Source organism: Rhagoletis zephyria, unplaced genomic scaffold (assembly GCF_001687245.7).
Source record: "Rhagoletis zephyria isolate East Lansing unplaced genomic scaffold, Rhagoletis_zephyria_1.1 Rzeph_scaffold_00590, whole genome shotgun sequence".
NCBI lineage: Eukaryota > Metazoa > Arthropoda > Insecta > Diptera > Tephritidae > Rhagoletis > Rhagoletis zephyria.
In genome coordinates, this window is record NW_016157674.1 from 49,124 (window position 1) to 56,187 (window position 7,064).

At 43.1% G+C, this 7,064-nt stretch overlaps 1 long non-coding RNA gene across 1 annotated transcript; it reads left to right on the plus strand.

Annotated features, from left to right (window-relative positions):
• Positions 1 to 5,175: 5,175 nt before the first annotated feature.
• LOC108360587 (uncharacterized) lies at positions 5,176 to 6,812 on the plus strand. The gene is made up of 2 exons (XR_001847137.1): positions 5,176 to 5,284; positions 5,344 to 6,812. It is a non-coding gene; the product is annotated as an uncharacterized LOC108360587 (long non-coding RNA).
• The last annotated feature ends 252 nt before the right edge of the window (positions 6,813 to 7,064 follow it).

Here is a 7,064-nt window from a genome sequence, read left to right on the forward strand (position 1 = left end):
ATTCTTCCCGTCAAACCAGCACATTTCAGATGGTAAATACCATCACACAGCCAGCACGATAAGTAGCGTTCAGAATCGCTTTTAATTTGGCAAGTATCAAGATCGCACTTCATATTGAAAGATTTATGTAATAACACGTTTATAAAAGACAAACAAAATAAATTATAACAATTAAGAAGCTGATGTAAATAGCTTTAAATAAATGTAGCGAACAGTTTGAGTATCACTGTAATTATGACACTTAATAAACGCAACGCAAACAGCTGTGACAAGAATTCCTAGAAGAAGTAAACAAAAAGAGTAGAACAAATGTGCAAAAACAAAATGAATTCAGTTAACAACAAAGGATACAACAACAATGATAGCAACAAATGACTCGGCGAGATTAAAATGTATGCTAGTGAAATTTAATTAGATTTAGTTTAGTATAAAACACAAAAACTTTCACTTAGCTTCAATTATTTCACATGATGCTCATAAGCACTTTTTATCACTACTTTAACTCAGAATTAGCACAATAAACTTAGTAAGTAGAAAGCCAAAATCAGAGCACAATAAAGTACAACCTCACAGCTTGACGTTTGCGAAACAAATAAAAAAAGAGCAAGATCGAGGAGATAACCGTCTTCATGGGAAGGCATGGAATATTGATAGCTGCGGACCAAGAGACGAAGTTGCACAGCAATTCAACATTTTTGAATTGCGCTGGATACAATGTGCACAGTCGAGATCGCGAACGAGATAATGGTGGTGGCCTAGCGTTCATCACGCACCACACCGTAAAATATCGTCACATCTAAGCAGACATCGACCGCAGGGATACCATCCTACAATATCAGGGCATTGCTATCCGGTCAGGTGATGTTGAACTCGAAATATTTAACGTTTATATACCCCTTGTCACCAGCTGTCCGGCAGGATATCACCCTGAAAGAGGTGAGCTCCTCAGAGGTGAAAACCGTATGGTAGTAGGTGACTTTAAAGCGCACCACGATCTTCGGCACTCAAGCCAGTCAAACGATCGTAGGAGAAGAGACTTGGCTGAGCAGATAGACGATTCGACATTCTGCACAATTGTCGACGACGCACCCACCAGGATTATGTGCAGCTGCTGCAGCTCGCCAGACAACAATAGTCAGCGCTGGTCTGATAAACAGCATATCATGGCGACCTATGCTGACCTTGGCATTTGGCCATCTGCCCATAGTCATCTCGATCGATAAACCTGCCGACTTTGCTCCCGCGGAGCACTGGACCCGTATCAACTTTTCTAAAGCTGATGGGAAAGGCTTCGCGGAATTTACTGACGGCGCCTTCGATGCCAAACCCCCCTCACACCAACCGACGTTAACCTAGGTGAAATTAAGCTCCGCAGGGTTGGTGCTGCTGCAGCTCGCTTGTTGTTGTTGTTGTAGCGGCTACAACAACCCCGCCCAGATCGGTTGGTATCTCAGTCGTCGTCGATTTCCACTAACGGCAGCCCCAAGAAGCGTGCAGCCTCTATGGGGTCGGTCCACAGGGACAGCGCCGTTAGGGTTGTGGGGTTTTCCGGGCATGCGAAGAGTTGTTTCGAGTCATGAGGGGTCTCTCCGCATGCCGGACATTCATTCGGCACATCCGCATTTAGCATACTCAGGTAAGAGTTCAGCCTGCTGCAGTAGCCAGAGCGAAGTTGGGCTATTGTTGTTCTTGTCTCCCGAGGCAGATTGAGCTCCGTCGCGTCAATGTCCGGTGTTTGTGTGCTAGAACGGCATTCAGAGGTCTAGAGTCTACATAACTGGAGACTGAGTCCCTTTGAATGCCGTTCAGGGCCTGTCGGTATGCTGACGGGTCCAGATCATCCGGTGGACAAAACCAAGCGTCGAGTGACCAGAAGTCTGCACAAACAGCCAACAACAAGTGCGCCTCTTGTTTTCACCAGCGGTAAAGTTCAGGTAGCTATCAAGAAGGCGAATATCTCAAAAGCCATGGGACCCGACGGAATATGCATGTCGATGCTGAAAAATGTGGGTCCTGCGGGAGTAGACTATCTTGCCAAGGTTCTCAACCGGTGAATGGCCACTCTCGTCATTCCTGACATCTGGAAGATGGGGAGAGTGGTCCCACTGCTCAAACCGGGGAAACCAGCCAACAAAAGAAAGTCTTATCGTCCGCATACATTCCTCTCCCCGGCACCGAAGACGCTAGAGGCTTTGCTATTCCCGTATTTTGCGATCCACCTGACCCCAGCGACCGTGCTTAGTCGGACCCGGAGCGATGAGCGAGCTATTTTAGCCGGCAATTGATACTGCATCCTGCGGTGGACAAAGCCAAGCGTCGAGTGACCAGAAGTCTGCACAGACAGCCATCAACAAGTGCGCGTCTTGTTTTCACCAGCGGTAAAGTTCAGGTAGCTATCAAGAAGGCGAAAATCTCCAAAGCCATGGGACCCGACGGAATATGCATGTTGATGCTGAAAAATGTGGGTCCTGCGGGAGTATACTATATAGCCAAGGTTATCAACCGGTGAATGGCCACTCTCGTCATTCGTGACATCTGGATGATGGAGAGAGTGGTCCCACTGCTCAAACCGGTGAAAACAGCCAACAAAGGAAAGTCTTATCGTCCGATAACATTCCTTTCCCTGGTAGCGAAGACGATAGAGGCTTTGCTATTCCCGTATTTTGCGATCCACCTGACCCCAGCGAAGCATCAGCATGGTTTCCGTAAAGTGCACAGAACAACAACTGTCTCTTATACACATCTACCCCAGCGAAGCATCAGCATGGTTTCCGTAAAGTGCACAGAACAACAACGGCACTTAACGCCATAGACACTCAGATAAAACGTGGCCCAAACCGCAACCGCCCCTGTAAGATACTTATTCTAGTAGCGTTGGACCTGTCAAAGGCGTTTGATACGACGTATACGTATTGGCCTCTTCACTCCCACAGAGACTCAAACGGTGGTCAGCGAATTATCTGAGTGGTCGACACTCGTCAGTAATGTTTAGAGACAAATCGAACAAACCTAGAAAAATTAAACAGGGGGTTCCACAGGGTGGCTTCCTTTCCCCATTACTGTTTAACTATTATATTTCCAAGCTCCCTCAACCACCAGAGGGAGTCTCGATTGTCTCTTCCGCTGACGATTGTTCGATAATGGTGTCTGGGAATGGAATTGATGACTTGTGCTTGAAAGTAAACGGGTATCTCTCCGAGGAGCCTAACCCTACAAAAACTTCTGCGACCTTATTTACCACCTGGACGAAGGTCAGACTACCGCTGGGTATTCACGTCGATTACAAACCAATTCTGACGGTGAATAACCCTAAAATTCACGGAGTAGCGTTCGACAGTCTGCTCTCCTTCTCTGCGCACACAACCGCAATTGTCAATAAAGTACAGAGCCGCAACAAGGATCTCAAGTAGCTAGCCGGCAGCCCCTGGGGCAAAGAGACGATGCTGGCAACATACAAGGCAATAGGCCGGCCGGCTCTAAATTACACGACATCAGTGTGGTTGCCGGGGACCAGTAGGATGCAGTGGATAAAGCTACAGCACAAAACACCGCACCACGGACAGCGACCGGATGCCTTCTGATGTCGCCAGAACACCACCTGCACGACGAGGCGAAAGTGCTCTCCATAAAAGAGCACAACACAATGCTCTGCAAGCAATTCCTAGCAGGGAGCCACAGACGTGGACACCTGCTTGCAGAGGAGCCCTTGCCAAGGCATATCAGAAGGCATCTTTACGAATTGACGGACGAAGTCCAAAGGTTCATTAAGCAACCTCTGGACCGGTCAGCTTATCGACAGGCCATGAGCGGCATTCACATGGAGTCAGTCTCAAGTTATGTAGACTCCAGACCTGTGAATGCCGTTCTGGGCGCAGAACCGGCCACAATAGCCCAACTTCGCTCTGGCGACTGCAGCAGGTTGAACTCATACCTGAGCAGATTAGATGCAGGTGTGCCAAATGAGTATCCGCCATGCGGAGAGACATCCCACCACTTGAAACATCTCTTCGTATGCCCGGAAAATTCCACGTAACTGACGCCTCTGTCCCCATGGTCAGACCGTACAGAGGCTGCACGCTTCGTGGGGTTTCCGTTAGTTGAGCTTGACGACAACGACAGATACACACCGATCTGGGCGGGGTTGTGGTAGTCGCTACAACAATAACAACGCGTAACCGTCGCACATACACGGTGGTGAGTTTTCATTTAGATGGCGCCCTCATAAGTTTGATCGTGTCAGCTGACACGTTAATGTACGTTTACGTCGGTGAGTTTGGGCACCATAAAGAATGAGCTATATATAAAAAAATAACTAAAATTAAATAACAAAAAAATGTTTGTGCTGCGCTTATAATTTTGACAACGAATGTATACAACTTTGCATATTTTTATTTCGTTTTTTTCCTTCGTTTGTAGTTTTCTTGATTGTTTGCGCACTAAATTCATGGCGCAAGTTTCCACACTTTAACAAGAAATGTATCCTTAAATAAAACAGTCAGTTTCCCCTCAATTTCTTACGATTAATTGTAATTATTAATCGAATCCTTTCGATTAATAAATTAACCGGTTAACCGATTATTAAATTTGTTTGCCATCACTAGTAAAACTACGATATGACTTTCGTATCATCGTACTTTAATGGCTAGATTCAGTCATATATGTAATACTTCTATATAGATATAAGCTAACATCTCAATGTGTAAGCATTCCGAACTCAGTATATCCAGTAAAAAAACTGTGGTGAAGTCCTTTATGGGGATAAAGTTTCCAGAGGTGAAATTTTAGGTAGCACACAATTTCTTACACGCATGGTTGCTTTTCAGCACTCATGAAAGAAACTTAAGAAATATTTGAAAAAAAAGTTCATATAGTACATTAATTTTGAAAGAAATACCATATAATGTATGTACTCTGGTTAATAATATCAAAAAATGTATTAGAACCACCGTTTAATGTTATATTTGATACAAATTAATATTGCTGCCCCGAACGCTCTGCGCCTTGCCACTGAATAATAGATTTACTTAAAATTACATCCCTGGTCCTTGTTCTTTCTGTATCGCATCGTGGTGAATTCACATTTCTCAGAAATTTGACAACAAAACAAAACAAAGCGAGTATTTTATTTGCTAATTTTTGCGATTTCTATTGTTTAATGTAAATTTGTCTTTTTAGGATATGTCGAGCCAACAAAGAAGGCGCAGTTGGAAAATTTAGTAATTAGTAATGAAGTAGCAGGCATATTTGGAAAATTATGCCGATAAACAGGATGGAATTTGGGAAAGTAAGTGCATGGTTGCAGCATATCTATGTATAAAAAGTATTTAATTAAATTGTTTATAGAAATGTTATAAATCGAGTGGCTCATTTACGATGTGCTCCAAACATTTGGCGAACTTTTTTTCGCCTTTTCAACGTGCTAAGTAACAAGTTAAGATGACTGCCATCATGGGCCGGTAAGAAACCGCAAGCAAAGGGCAGACAACCTTCCAGGAAGCTGCCTCCTGTCCCCGAGCCGAAGCTGCAGTTCAGCAAGAGCAGGTCAGCAAATTGCTACCCTGATCAAACGTAAACTAAAGCGCTCTGCTGTGATTGCACTCCGTAAATGTGAAAACTTGGTGCATGCTGAGAAATATCAAACAAGAAAACTCCGTGATGGACGCCGTGAGATGGAGTAACGCTGTGTGGCAAAGAAATGCGGCCAATTCGACGGGCCTGAAAAATCCAAATTGGCTTTTGTGATCCGCATCCGCGGTATCAACAAAGTTGCACAAAAAGTGCGTAGTTTTACAGTTCTGTCTTCGCCACATTAAAACGGTGTGTTCATCAAATTGAGCAAGGCAACCATTAATATGCTACGTATGCCGAACCCCCTATATGGGGTTATCCAAATCTTAAATCAGTTTGTGAATTGATGTACAAACGTGGAATGGTCAAGCGTGTCCCAATCTCTGCTTTGTGATCGAACGCAAATTTCGCGAAGCGCACGAAATTCAGTGCGTTGATTCACTTCACTTCAAGAAAGCCCCCAACTTCCTGTTGCTATTCAAGCTCAACACATCAACCCGAGGCTGGCGCAAGAAGGCTAATCACTACGTTGAGGTTGGTGATTTCGGTAGCCGTGAGGATAAGATCAACAAATTGCTGCACAAGATGGCTTAAAGAAATTGTTGTTTTGTATTTAAGTCGACAATATAATTTGGCACATCTTCAAAAGACGCCCAAGCAAAAAAAAAAAAGAAAATTAAAAAATTCCTGAAGTTGGATTTTCACGGGTCGATTTCTGTCGACTGGAAAATTTACTTAAGATATCGACTAGCCAAAACGCTTACATTTTACGGTTGAATTGCAATTTACACGGGTAGATTTTGGTTAAACGACAAAAATCGACCGTGTAAAGGCAGCTTAAATAACGTTCAAATTAATCATCCCCTTTGAGATGGAAAATACCAATAACCATTTCATAATTTCGAAAATTATTCCATTTATATTTGTTCTTGCATTTTCCACACCACTTGTGAGGTATGCTTTTACGCGCGTTACCGATTTTTTTTTAATGTGCTCGGTTGCCCAGGAGGCCTATTTTCACCTTTACAACTTAACTTAAACAGAATTAAAACTAAAGCATGCAATATATAAAGAAAATTAAAAGTTGTCTTACATCTAGTAAACTTAAAAAATTGCACATTAAATTCATTTTTCATTATAAAATAAAATTAAATATCACAATTCAGTTTACAAAATGTGGTCTGTTTGCACCCACAGTAAGTTCCCATGAAGCCTAGCCTAAATTCAGAATTGAAAAAAAAAAACGAGCAAATGGGGTCGGAAACTACTAGCCCTAAAAGCATAATGTGGAAAATGTTTGAAGAGCTGCGAAATTGTATTGCAATAATAAAAATAACAGTGCATAAATTGGAAAAAATGGTTTTTGTTTTGCTTTATAATTTTTGGGAATATTGGTTCAGATGGAATTTTTTTATTTGTTTGGTTTTTCAGCTCGTTAATGATGCACCCAGGGTTGCATTTACTGTCTATGAAAATATTTCGTGAAGCGTTCCAAA